The sequence below is a fragment of the Bactrocera neohumeralis genome, chromosome 6, assembly GCF_024586455.1.
Source record: "Bactrocera neohumeralis isolate Rockhampton chromosome 6, APGP_CSIRO_Bneo_wtdbg2-racon-allhic-juicebox.fasta_v2, whole genome shotgun sequence".
NCBI classification, from domain to species: Eukaryota; Metazoa; Arthropoda; class Insecta; order Diptera; family Tephritidae; genus Bactrocera; species Bactrocera neohumeralis.
The window spans coordinates 42,012,439-42,026,387 of record NC_065923.1 but is presented as its reverse complement, the minus strand read 5'-3'; the positions used below and the strand labels follow the sequence as shown (position 1 = coordinate 42,026,387).

The window sequence follows — 13,949 nt, the reverse complement described above, 5'->3', positions numbered from 1 at the left end:
TTGATTGATGAGATGAGTGGGAAGTAGCGTCGTCTTGTTGAAACCATATGTCAACGAAATCACGAGCTTCATTCGATTTCAGACATTAAATAGTCAGATATCATGACGCGATAACGCTCGCCATTGACGGTTACGTTCTCACCGGCATCATTTTTGAAGAAATGTGGACTGTTGATTCCACCGGTCCACAATTCACACCAAACCGTTGTTTTTTCTGGACGAAATGGTAGCTCTTGAATCATTTCAGTTTGCTCTTCGTCCCAAACATGACAATTTTGTTTGTTTACATACCTATTGAGGCATAAATGGGCCTCATCGCTGAACAAAATTTGGCTCGAAAACGGCGGCTCTTCTTGGTATTTTTCAAGTGCTCATAGAGCGGAGCGATGTCGTTTGGGAAGGTCGGATGGCTTCAGTTCTCACTCAAGCTGTATTTTGTACGCCAGGTAGTTCATAGGTCAGTCGGAATTGAACTGTCCACGGTCTTCGTGTACACTCTCAGTTGCTGCTATATTTCCTTACTGAGGGTGTGGAGTGGTCTGGGGTCTGGATCACCCAACTCTAACATTTTATAAATAATTAAGCTCCAATTATATCCTAAAGGGATTTATATTTAAGCCTAATACTAATAATTTCCAATCATACCTTACACAGAGTAGACAGTGTGTACTGTAGAAATTACTCATGCAATTTTTTTCAGGGTACGTGCTTCACAAACCCATGAAATAAGCACGAGCGCTTTTAATTCTTTCAGACTATATCACCTGGATATTATTTACGACATATTATTGGATATATCGGTATACTTTACATATATCTATATATACGTATGTATATATCTGCACTGTCATACATACATATATGTATGTAGAGATTTTATAGGTGCCTTCAGGTAGCTTGACACCTTTTTCATTGCCACCTTTTGTTTACATTTTCCTATTAATTTTCTTTATATGTAAATCGTTATTTATGGATTGCACATTAATTTCCATTAATTAGCTATGCACACCCCCTTTCTATAGACGCGTGGGTGGTCGTGCTCGTGCTATGCAATTACTCAGTTGCATAAATATGGTTACGGGTTGACGCTTTTCAATGCTAATGAGCTGTGTTGATCTTCAGCATATTTATTGAGCGAAGAAATCAAAACTAAAACGATAAATTACGAAGGTTATACAAACTACATAAGTACATGTAGATATGTTAGTAAAATTTACTTTTATTTAACTAAAAAATCACTAAATAAAATTTTTTTATTACAACTTTTTCTGTTTATTAACTCCTACAGCTTTTTAAAAGAAAATATGTCATAACTTACTAGTTAAGAAGATATTTATTTTCTTTAGGAAAAATGCAATAAAAATTGAAGTAATAACTCATATGAGAAGAGTTCAGTCTTTGTAGTTCCAAAGAAGGTTATTTCTATCTCATAAATCGTCAAATGATTAGTTGTTTGACTGAGAGTGATATATGTTTGAACATTTGTGTTTTGATTGATGTACTTATGTATGATTGATGGAATGAGATTGATGTGTTTAATCAAATTAAATTTTATTATTAATAAAACAGTATGTTTGAAATAATATATTTTTTCTCTACCATACTCTTTGCATGTTTGTGAATTCTTGGCCTAAAACAATACTTTAACTAGGCCTCAGCCTCCATGTTGGCCAGATGTGGCTCCGCCTGATTTTCCCATTTACAAAAATAAAGAGAACCTATAGGGTCGTCGTTTTACGAAAATTCAAAATCGCTGAAAGAGCTAAAGGGTATCCCAAGAATCAAGTTTGAGAAGTCTTTCGACGATTGAAAGAATAACTGATTGGCATAACTGTATAATATCGAAAGGAGAGGTTTTGAAGGCGACAATATTAATATAGAAGATTGCACCTTCTCTATTCAGATCTGCAGCTCTGAAGAGTCGCCTTGTCTGAAACGTCGTTCGGTTTTGAACGGCTCGGAGAGGTCCTTCCCGATTCTTAGGGAACTTTGTGTATTGCTCAACGTCAGTTTAGACAGCCGTTTACAGCTGGGGATACTAAGTTCAGACATCGCGGCATAAAGTCAGCTCCTTTTCGTGCTGTCAAAAGTAGCTTTGAAATCGATGAAGAGGTGGTGCGAGTCCATTCTCTTTTCACGGGTCTTTTCCAAGATTTTGCACATGGTGCTGTTGATTATCCAAGCCTAAAGCCACACTGATCATGTCCAATGTTTTGCTTTCACTGCCATGCAGCATGCTCTCTTTTTTACTATGCTCTGGGCATCAGTCACTAGATTATCTCTTGCGGTTCTTCAGGAGTATGCTCCGGTCTTGAAACTTTCTGTTAATCGCGTAGAAATTTAAATATTTTTTTAATATACCACTCTCTGCTTTAGGTCGTTATGCTAACCAGTCTCATATGTATATATATATAAAAGTATATAGTAATAAATTATATGTACATATATACTTTTCGTTAGTTGCGTTGTTATAAATTTCGTTACTAAATTGAAACGATATAAATTAGTTATTAACGAGGACAAGGCAAATGAAGCTCAACAGAGACTACGTCAATATACCATGAATTTGGTTTCACTATTAGTACCATAGAGTTTGCCTCCGAGCGAAGATGCCCGCAAAATAGTTAAAAAATAATGATTAATCGCAGCAGCTGCATCCAAGCATTAAAACTGCACATATACACACCTAAACTGTTCATATACGTATACTATAAGTATATTAGCTTAGAAGCTTTAAAATAAATCTTTGCTCTTTTCCATTTCAGTTGTGTGACTCATATCTCATCAAGCAAATCATCATTCTGGAGGAATAAAACAGGTTCTTCGACTGTTTTCTATTCAACGTCAGTGGAATATTACGCTACCAAATGAATAAAATGTATGTACATAAATAGAATTCTTTATATTTTCATTTCGTTTAGGTATTTCACTGAAAATTTTCACTGTTGAGATACGAAAATTTGTTATTCAAACAATTTCTGCATACAATTTTTCATACAAATGACACTAGTAGTAATAGAAATAAGTAAAAAAAATATTAAATAATTTTAAATCAAATTTTCCACACTTGACCAATGTGTCATCAGGCACACAAATAGAAAATTCTGTTCGTCAAATATAAGTACTATACACTCACACTTAATATTAACTTAAGTTTACATCTTTCTTTCATTTATATTTGTAGTTATACTCTCGCAACAATGTTGCTAAGGAGAGTATTATAGTTTTGTTCACATAACGGTTGTTTGTAAGTCCTAAAACTAAAAGAGTCAGATATAGGGTTATATATACCAAAGTGATCAGGGTGACGAGTAGAGTCGAAATCCGGATGTCTGTCTGTCCGTCCGTCCGTCCGTGCAAACTGTAACTTGAGTAAAAATTGAGATATCATGATGAAACTTGGTACACGTATTCCTTGGCTCCATAAGAAGGTTAAGTTCGAAGATGGGCAAAATCGGCCAACTGCCACGCCCACAAAATGGCGGAAACCGAAAACCTATAAAGTGTCATAACTAAGCCATAAATAAAGATATTAAAGTGAAATTTGGCACAAGGGATCGCATTAGGGAGGGGCATATTTGGACGTAATTTTCTTGGAAAAGTGGGCGTGGCCCCGCTCCCTACTAAGTTTTTTGTACGTATCTCGGAAACTACTATAGCTATGTCAACCAAACTCTACAGACTCGTTTTCTTCAGGCATTTCCATATACAGTTCAAAAATGGAAGAAATCGGATAATAACCACGCCCACCTCTCATACAAAGGTTATGTTGAAAATCACTAAAAGTGCGTTAACGGACGAACAAAAAACGTCAGAAACACTAAATTTTACGGAAGAAGTGGCAGAAGGAAGCTGCACCCAGGCTTTTTTTTTTTTAAAAATTGAAAATGGGCGTGGCCTCGCCCACTTATGGACCAAAAACCATATCTCAGGAACTACTAGACCGATTTTAATGAAATTAGGTATATAATATTTTCTTAACACCCTGATGACATGTACGAAATATGGGTGAAATCGGTTCACAACCACGCCTTCTTCCAACATAACGCTATTTGGAATTCCATCTGATGCCTTCTCTCTATAATACGAGTATATACATTAGGAACCAATGATGATAGCGGAATAAAACTTTACACAAATACGGTATTTGAAAAATATGTAAATGACGTATAATGAAATCTCGATTATCACTTTATCATGCGAGAGTATAAAATGTTCGGTGACACCCGAACTTAACCCTTCCTTACTTGTTCTATGTTTACTTTGCACCAGCTTTCCCAGTTGAAAAGTGGGATCATGCAGACGGTGTTTGCTAAACAGCCATTACGCACCGAGCTATGGCTGAAGATTTATATGTATATGTATGTACTATACATTCTTCTATAGAAAGTAGTCGTTACGCCGATTTTGCTGCGCACTTTTCAGCGAAGAGGTCTATAGGTGACAGGTTTAGTACCAGTTCAAGAGCCGCCTTTGGTTGTGCCGAGCATCTGCCTACTCGCATAATAAATATTGCTAGTCTTTTCTCTATATTTACTGATACATACAGTGGACCAAAAAAGTTTACATACACCTAGTTCTATTAAATTTCGACACGTTTATTTGTTTCAAAATGGATAAATTTTGTGGTTTTTTTCTATCCATTTCATGATATGTATATTTAGCATTAAATATAGCATATCAAAATATTTTTTTTTTTACACAAATAAAAAAAAATTTAAGTTAAAGCTTAAAATGAGCATAATTTATATCAAAAAAGTTTACGTACACTTATGATTGTTTATATAAATCAAAAGTAATTACAATACTTTTAACGGGTTTTGGCCTACATTTTGTTGCTATTAGTGTCCCTAGACATCGTTGTATGCTCCCCACTCAATTTCTTGTATTATTTCCGGATATTTTGACCCATTAAGTCCATGATCCAGCTTTTTGGCCTTATTTTGATGAAATTCGATGTTTTCGAATACGGTTTTCCAAAAAGTTCCAGATATTTCGAAAAGGATTAATGTCTAGCGATTGCGGGACCTATGGAGTTATTTTTATTTCCATAACAACCATTCACGTACAAGATAAGTTGTGTGTTTTGGGTCGTTATCCTGTTGGAAATTGGTTTTGCTGCTATTAACAGCCGATTTAAGCACACTTAAAATTTAAATTTTTTTTTTTTCTTAAAATGCTCAGATACATATGCTTATACATTTTTGAAATGTACACAAAAAAATAAATCCCCAAACAGTAAGGAATTTGTTGAAGAGTGCTGGTTATCATAGACGAGTCGCGCGTCGTAAGCCATACATATATAAGGTTAATAAAAAGAAAATGTCGGCGTTTGCTAAACAATATTTAAACAAACCGTATTGGTTTTGGGAAAACATTGTGTTCACCGACGATTCAAAATTTAATAAATTTGGTTCGAATAGATCACGAAAAGTGTGGAGAAAGATCAATGAAGAGTCGGAAGGACAAAATGTATTGCCAATGGTAGAGCACTGTGGGGGTAATGTTATGGTTTGCGGGTGTATGGTTGCATCTAGAGTTGGACATTTGGACTTTATTAGTGAAAACATGGATAAGCATATGTATCTGAACATTTTAGGAAAAAAATTTAAATTTTAAGTGTGCTTAAATCGGCTGTTAATAGCAGCAAAACTAATTTCCAACAGGATACCGACCCAAAACACACAACTTATCTTGTACGTGAATGGTTGTTATGGAAATAAAAATAACTCCATAGGTCCCGCAATCGCTAGACATTAATCCTATTCAAAATATCTTGAACTTTTTGGAAAACCGTATTCGAAAACATCGAATTTCATCAAAATAAGGCCAAAAAGCTGGATCGTGGACTTAGTGGGTCAAAATATCCGGAAATAATTCTAGAAATTGAGTGCGGAGCATACAACGATGTCTAGGGACAGTAATAGCAACAAAATGTAGGCCAAAAACCGTTAAAAGTATTGTAATTACTTTTGTTTTATGTAAACATTCATAAGTGTACGTAAACTTTTTTGATATAAATTATGCTCATTTTAAGCTTTAACTTAAATTTTTTTTATTTGTGTAAAAAAAAAAAATATTTTGATATGCTATGTTTAATGTTAAATTAACATATCTTGAAATGGATAGAAAAAAACCACAAAATTTATTAATTTTGAAACAAATAAACGTGTCGGAATTTAATGGAATTAGGTGTATGTAAACTTTATTGGTCCACTGTATGTACATATGTATAACCATTTCCAAAAATCCGATTGACTTTACCACCTTATATATTGGTAAATATGTGAAGGTATCTTAATGAAACTCAATATACTTGTCCAGGCTACTATAAACGCATGAAATGACAAGCTTTCCAAATGTAAAAATCTGGATTTTGACGTTAAAAGTAAAGGCGATAATGGCAATGATTAAAATCGTGAATTGGGTGCTGTTCAGTTTTGTACAAGTAGCCACAAACAAAACCAACAATTAGCAATTTTACTGTCACAATTATGGAAAAAAATCCCCGCAGTGGTTAATGTAAAATTCATAGCTGAAGTTATTAAATTTTAGATGACATTCATTATTTTTACATTTTTAATTGCTAAAAAAGCGCGTGCACACTTCAATTTTAGCAGTAAATTTTTTTCTGTTGTTATATTTTTTTTTAATATTTAGTGAAGCTGTCGCCAGCCAAGTTTGGCGACCGTGGTGGCAATTTGTATAATATGGTAATGGCCAGCAAAGCTACCGCATATGGCTAAGTGAGAGCGTTATTACCACCATTAAACAGCAATAAACCCGTCAGTTAAATTAAAGACAAAACAAAAACCAAAATACAACCACGAACTTGGAATGTGTCACACGCCCCGATCGCTAATAGTTGAGCGCACACCTTTGCGATTTGAAACCGCGACTTTTCGCAGCAATTTTTGGCGTTAATGTTTGTTGCTAATTTCTTTTAATGTACCATATATACAGGTATGTATGTATGTAGACGCATTGATTGCAGGTAGACTCACTGGCTATGCACAAATATTTGTATACTCAAGGCACTTCTATGCAAACGCAGGTACAATTCATTCCCGCAACTGAGGAGCAATTAGGCTGCGCTGTGCTGGAAAATTTGAATTTCATGCGAAAATCGTATGAAAATTTCATGCTCAACTTGCCACAAGTTACGGCACTGCTGCACTAACTAAGCAAATATTTGTGAGTCTGTAAATGCTAACACACACACAAACGAGTTTATTTGTTTATGGATACTTATTAGGTTTTCAGTTCATTTGCGGCATAAATAATGCGTGCACTGACGCAGTGGCATAAATTTGGCGCAGACGCTTAACGCAACAAAAAGTTGCACACACTTGTGCTTGCCAGACATACAAATATGCAGTTTGCTCATAAATGTATAAATATTTGCGTGTTTACTTCATAAAACTGTGAAAATTTTATTTGCCATTAAAAATGCATTCAGATAAATTTGCCTTATGCGTAGATTTATAAAAGAAAGCGATGTTTACGGCTCGAGTTTTCATGAGAAAATTTATTTGTAACGCTGTAAACACAGCTTAATAGGAAGGCGCTTATATAAGAAGTCGTTTGGTGGCCTGCAAATAGCAAAATTTAAGGTATAAAGAAATTGGTTAATACAGTGAAATTTCACAACACGGACAAACCTCATAACCGAACATCTCCAATAACTGGACAAATTTTACATTAATATTTTCATACAAAACCAATTCCTATAACCGGACATGAGAACCCTCTAATGAGCAGACACGAACACTATTTAGGTAATTTTTCATTCAAAATATCTCTGATAAACGGACAAGTTTTCATAAAATTTGTCAAGAAAATTGTGTACAATTTATAAAGGGTGATCCATTTCGAGGTTCCCTACATTATATAAAAATGCAGAAACTTCAAAGTTAAAGAGAAATGTTTATTATCATTCAAAAGAAGATTCTTTGGAATTTATTTTTTGAAGATTATCTTTTTCAAACGTTGGCCGCGGCTACGTCTAAGATGGTCCATCCGTTGAGTCCGATTTTCGATGACTCGTTCGAGCATTTCGTCTGGTAACTGGCGAATGATACGCGTGATGTTTTTTTCCAAGGCCTGAATCGAAAGGGATTGTCCGCATAGACCTTAGACTTTACACCAAAGGAAAAATTCTAACGGTGTGAGATCACACAATCTAGGTGGCCCATCGACCGGACGAAAACATGAAATTATCTACTCACCGTAGTGTTCTCTATATAAATAAATTGTCTTGTTGAAACCAAATGTCACCGAGATCACGAGCTCCAATTTCAGGCATCAAATAGTCGGTTATCATGACCGAGTTGCTGGGAGCGGCGTCAAATCGACTATCCACGGTCTTCGTGTATACTCTCGGCTACGACTAGTTCAATAGAATACATTTTAAACACACGTTTTTCCACGCCTCATTTTTACATGAACAGTTCCCTAGACGGTCTAAAACAATGTGATATTGAGTGTCCGGTTATGAGGACTGTATTAGATGTTTTCGCTTCACCAAGCGTTAGTCTTCAGCGAATTGAACAAACTATACCATATGCTCAACGCAGTGGCCCCCTAGGGGGAGGGGGGAGAAGGGGGTATTTAAAAACTCCAATTCGGACAAAAATTCCTGCAAATTGTGTCAAAAGTGTACAAGATATAGGGCGAAATGGGGTTTTTCTATGGCTTTTAATAAGATGTCTTGTAAATTTACTATCAATTTCTTCTAGTTCCTAAATTTTAATACTTAATATTGAAGATATTTTGTAAAAATTCACTTTTTTGGAAACTTGAAACTAAATTTAATTGTTTAACTTAAATAAACAACCGTTGTCTCTTTTACAAAGCGAAGATCTCTTCTGGGTTTGAGGCCCCTAACACTCGGTGGCAACTATCAACTATCGAAGTTGCAAAGGCTCTCCTGCATCTGCACTACGGAAGCAATACGCACTTGCCCAACCGCAGCACTTGAAGTCATACTGGAGCTCCCACCGCTGCATCTAGTGGTCAAACAGGTAACGAAACATAGCAGCACTATCCAACGGTACACTGACGGCTCGAAAATGATGGAAGGCATTGGAGCAAGCATTGCCAGACCGCATACAAAATTATCCACACCAATGGGATGTTTTCCGAGCATCTTTGAAGCAGAAGTCTTTGCTATAAGTCGGTGTGCGGAAATCAATCCTCGTATCGCTATATTTACCGATAGTCAAGCACCATTAAAGGCGATAAACGAACCGCCTATCAGATTGCAACCGTGTACACCTGATCTAGATGCCGGGACATAAAGGGGTAGTCAGCAATGAGCCGGTCAATGAACTAGCCCGCTCTGCGGCAGCGTCCACGATAATGTGTCCAAAACCGCGTGGCCCCACTCCAACCTTGCAAGATTTAAAGATATGATCAACCTCCCCGAGACAAATTCTGCCTCCTTGTCGCGCTCTATACAGGACTCAGGAAGCCCTTATCAAACATGGGCATAGTCTACTGCGCAAACTGCCGCTTTTGCGACATGTGACAGGAAACTCCAGAACAACTGATTCTAGATTGCCCAGCAATTTTTAGAAGCAGGCTCAAGACCCAAGGTTCACAACACCTCAGTCGCACCCAACAAGCTCCTAGAACTGTACAGAGGGCTGGACTTTTATGACCATCTGCGATATAGGAGAGGGCACAATAGGCCATAGGTCGCAGTGCAAAACCTCAAATATTTTCTATCTATATACTTATACCATATGCTCAAACAAACGGGTAGCCTTTTGGAGCAACCATCCGCTAACATGTCTTCTGACGCATGCCCGATAGTGTTATGATTCTTTCTTAGTGGAGAAATTGCTTTAAGCATTTATTTTTTGTTTTCTATAATAACATAAATAAACGCGATTTATACGTACATACATACATAAACAATAACAAGGCTACCACATCCTCTTTTCGGCGTTCAGCAATGAGTTTAACATAATTTGATTTCACTTTCGCACTTCTTTCAGCTGTAAAAGTCCAAAAGTACATCAGCATCTTTATCAGTTTGTTCTCATGTACGAGCGTGTCTACATAAGATATAAGCAGATATTTTCAAATTTGTTTCTTCATACGCATGTAGGTTGTTCCCTTGACTGTGCTCTTGTACCCTGACATTGCAACAGCACCCAGGCATACACACACCCGAACACACCCAGATTGCATAGCTGACAAAATTAAAATTTTCCTCGAACTTTTATCGTATTTCGCCAACATCTGCGACGCGTTGGCCTTACTATTCATACGTATGAGAAGAATTTTACATACACATGCATTTTCTATTATAACATACACATGTATATATATGTATACAGGCGTTGATGCCTACACACGAAGTGCACACTTGTGACTGTAAGGGCATATGCACTCGTACAAGTCAAAATATCTGGGTATAAATATGTACTATGTACCATATTAAATGTGAATTGGATTTTTTTGGCTTTTCACTCTTTTGTGGTCAAATTAAATTTTTGTCTTTTCGACTCTGTCTTGTCAGCGTCACATTACGGCTACTGAAAGTAAGACATAAAGAGACCCCTTAAGAAAAAGATGGTCATTAGTACACTACTGTAATCTAAAAGTAAGTTGAATTTATATGATACCTTCTTCGATTCGGTTTTTATCTACTCAATGGCGTCAAAACGCCGCAACCGCATAGGGCCTTTGAGTTTGATCAGCAAAGCCTTCCGTAACATTTCCAAGGTGTCCGCAAACAGGATTTGATGGAAGTTGTTTGCTCAACAAAATCAACCATAAGAATCGAAAACTTCACTTTTGATTATTTACAAAAACACGGAGCTAAGTCAGGCAAATACAGTGGTTGCGGCACGATATTCGTTGAAAATGTTCCAAAAAACTTACGAAGAATCAATACAGTATGCGACGGTGCATTATCGGGCTGCAAAAACTAAGAGTTGTCAGCCCATTATTCCGAACTTTTATACTCTCGCAACAAAGTTGCTAAGGAGAGTATTATAGTTCTGTTCACATAACGGTTGTTTGTAAGTCCTAAAACTAAAAGAGTCAGATATAGGGTTATATATACCAAAGTGATCAGGGTGACGAGTAGAGTTGAAATCCGGATGTCTGTCTGTCCGTCCGTCCGTCTGTCCGTCCGTGCAAGCTGTAACTTGAGTAAAAATTGAGATATCATGATAAAACTTGGTACACGTATTTCTTGGCTCCATAAGAAGGTTAAGTTCGAAGATGGGCAAAATCGGTGGCCCCGACCCCTCCTATTTTTTTCATATCTCTTAAACTACTATAGCTATGTCAACCAAACTCTACAGAGTCGTTTTCTTCAGGCATTTCCATATACAGTTCAAAAATGGAAGAAATCGGATAATAACCATTATGTTGAAAATCACTAAAAGTGCGTTAACCAACTATCAAAAAACGTCAGAAACACTAAATTTTACGGAAGAAATGACAGAAGGAAGCTGCACCCAGGCTTTTTTTAAAAACTGAAAATGGGCGTGGCGTCGCCAACTTATGGACCAAAAACCATATCTCAGGAACTACTAATCTAATTAATTTTACAGCAAAATAAAAAAATATGTAAATGACGGATAATAAAATCTCGATTATCACTTTATCATGCGAGAGTATAAAATGTTCGGTGACACCCGAACTTAGCCCTTCCTTACTGGTTACGAATAGCTTCGTGTAAACTATTCAAGGAGTATTTTTTGTTGACAATTTGGCCTCTGGAAGGAATTCGGAGTGCATTACACCTCGATAATCGAAGAAAACTATCAACATAATCCTGATTTTTGACCTGCTTTTACTTGGTTTTTCGGCTTCTGATTACCTTTGCCACGATATTCCGCCGATTGATTGACTGTTTGCGGGTCGTAAGCATAGATCCAAGTCTCATCGCCAGTAATAATAAGTTTCATGACATACTGGTAGTCGGAAAGCATTGTTTCACAGACATCTACGCGACGCTGTTTTTTTAAATAAGTTGAGAGATTTTGGAACCAATCTTATAGGCTCAAATGATCTTTCAAAATATGTTTCACCGATCCTTCCTATATTCCAACAATGATATTCAGATCTCTGACTGGTAATCGCCGATTCTCAAGCACCAATTCCTCCATTTTATTGACATGTTGATCATAAGTCGAGGCTAATAGCCGTCCTGGGTGGGTTGTCGTCATTCGTTCTCGAGCCTTAGTGCTTCGGCTATCATTACTTATTCAGCTTTACTAGAGATCTGTGTGCGAGAGATCGTACTATGGCCGTTATGCAGCCTTATATAATACAAATTTATAAATTTTTTGTACAGTGCTTTAAAATCTATGTTTCAATTATGATTGAAATAAATAGAAGTCCGCTCCAATTGCTTTGCAACCACAAGTTGCCTCGTGAAATTGGAAATATAAACCATTCTAATGACGCCACTTTAGCGGTTAGCGGATTTTAACCAATTAAATAAACTTGACTAGAACTTCAATAATCATAATAACTAGAGTTAAAAAATTAAAAAAAAAAAAATATTTTCATAAAATCGTTCAAACTTAGTTGTTATATAATGAAATGAATTCCTGCTGTCCATATTGTGCTCTAAAGATGCCTGCCATTTACACATAGTCATGCCGCTTTATGGACTCCAAGCATCGTTTGGCAAACGCATCGGTTCACTTGACACTCGGAGGGCGCATCAAGTAAAAATAAACTCATTTACAACAATTTTTATGTGATATCTGTAAAACTTGTGGCACATCAAAGCGCTGTAATGAAGTAATGCAATGCGCACACTGCTCTGGAAGTTGAGTACTCGTCTCTTTATGGGAATAAATATCAAGACATGAACTTTTAATAGCAATTACTTGTTAAAATGTCTTCTTCACATTTGCAAGTTTATTTATTTTCGGACTGATGCCTTACATTAAGAAATTTCGCCGTTAAATACGAATCGCGCTGAGAACTATTGTTTGCGGCGAGTAGATTCCGTGCGAATATCGGTTGGCGCATTTCACGCATGACATCATCACCATAACCGAGCGGTCCATCATTATCATTATAATCACTGCCTAGACGGATGGATGCGCAAATGAGCGCACCAACTGACTAACTGACTGACAGACGGGCTGAGTGATGGACAACTACATACATATGTGTGTATATTTACGTATAACGTTGTTGCTTCAATAATATTATTCCCACTTCGCACAAATTATTCAACTTAAATACTAATTGTGCAAAGTCGATGTGTATCTAAAGCGATTTTATAAGGCTCTCGACGAAATGTGACTTAAAATAACTACAACAACATGTGTATGCCTGTATACTTTGTCCTACTACACCCATAAAGCAAAGGCTCGTCCGCGTTTAAGAGCGTAATTGCACCCAAAGCACGTAGAAAATTTAAATTAAAAAACTTTTTCAGACAGTTTACAATGGCGCACATGTCTTGCTTGAGCCTTGCAGTGACACCCACGTCGCGAAGTCTGCAAGTCAGCCTTAAACACTTTGCGTGAAGTAAACTTCTTCGGCGCCAGCAAATTGCTGAGTACATCTTCGCGATCTCAGGCGTCTGAAGGTTATATAAGCCGAAATTTTGTATGGATTATTGTGTGAGTTTCACAACTTTGCGATTTACATTGGAGACGAATGCTTAATTACTGCGAATTAGATTTGAATCTAAATTACCTGTTGGCTGTTTACAAAAAATTGAAAATTAGAAAATAAAAACTGGTTTCATAATCTCACTGTCCAATTTTTCACATTAATATGTATTTATACATATATTTTTTAACTTACAGTACGTTCACCCGTAATTAGTTATGCCCATCGCACATTTCAGCAATATGAGCACGTACTTTTATTAGTAGAGTTGTACTTATTTAAAACATAGATTCACTGTTAACTGTTTTTGGAATGCTAAAAGTTCTGTACTTTCGTTTCAAAGTTTA

At 36.5% G+C, this 13,949-nt stretch overlaps 1 protein-coding gene across 2 annotated transcripts in view; it reads left to right on the top strand.

Moving 5' to 3' along the window:
- The window catches only part of LOC126761445 (uncharacterized), a 112,496-nt gene that overhangs the window by 35,076 nt on the left and 63,471 nt on the right, over positions 1-13,949 (top strand). For both annotated transcript variants that reach the window (XM_050477595.1, XM_050477594.1), the window contains exon 2: positions 2,766-2,878. The gene's annotated coding sequence lies outside the window, so the exon portion shown is untranslated. The remainder of the gene's footprint in view (positions 1-2,765; positions 2,879-13,949) is intronic.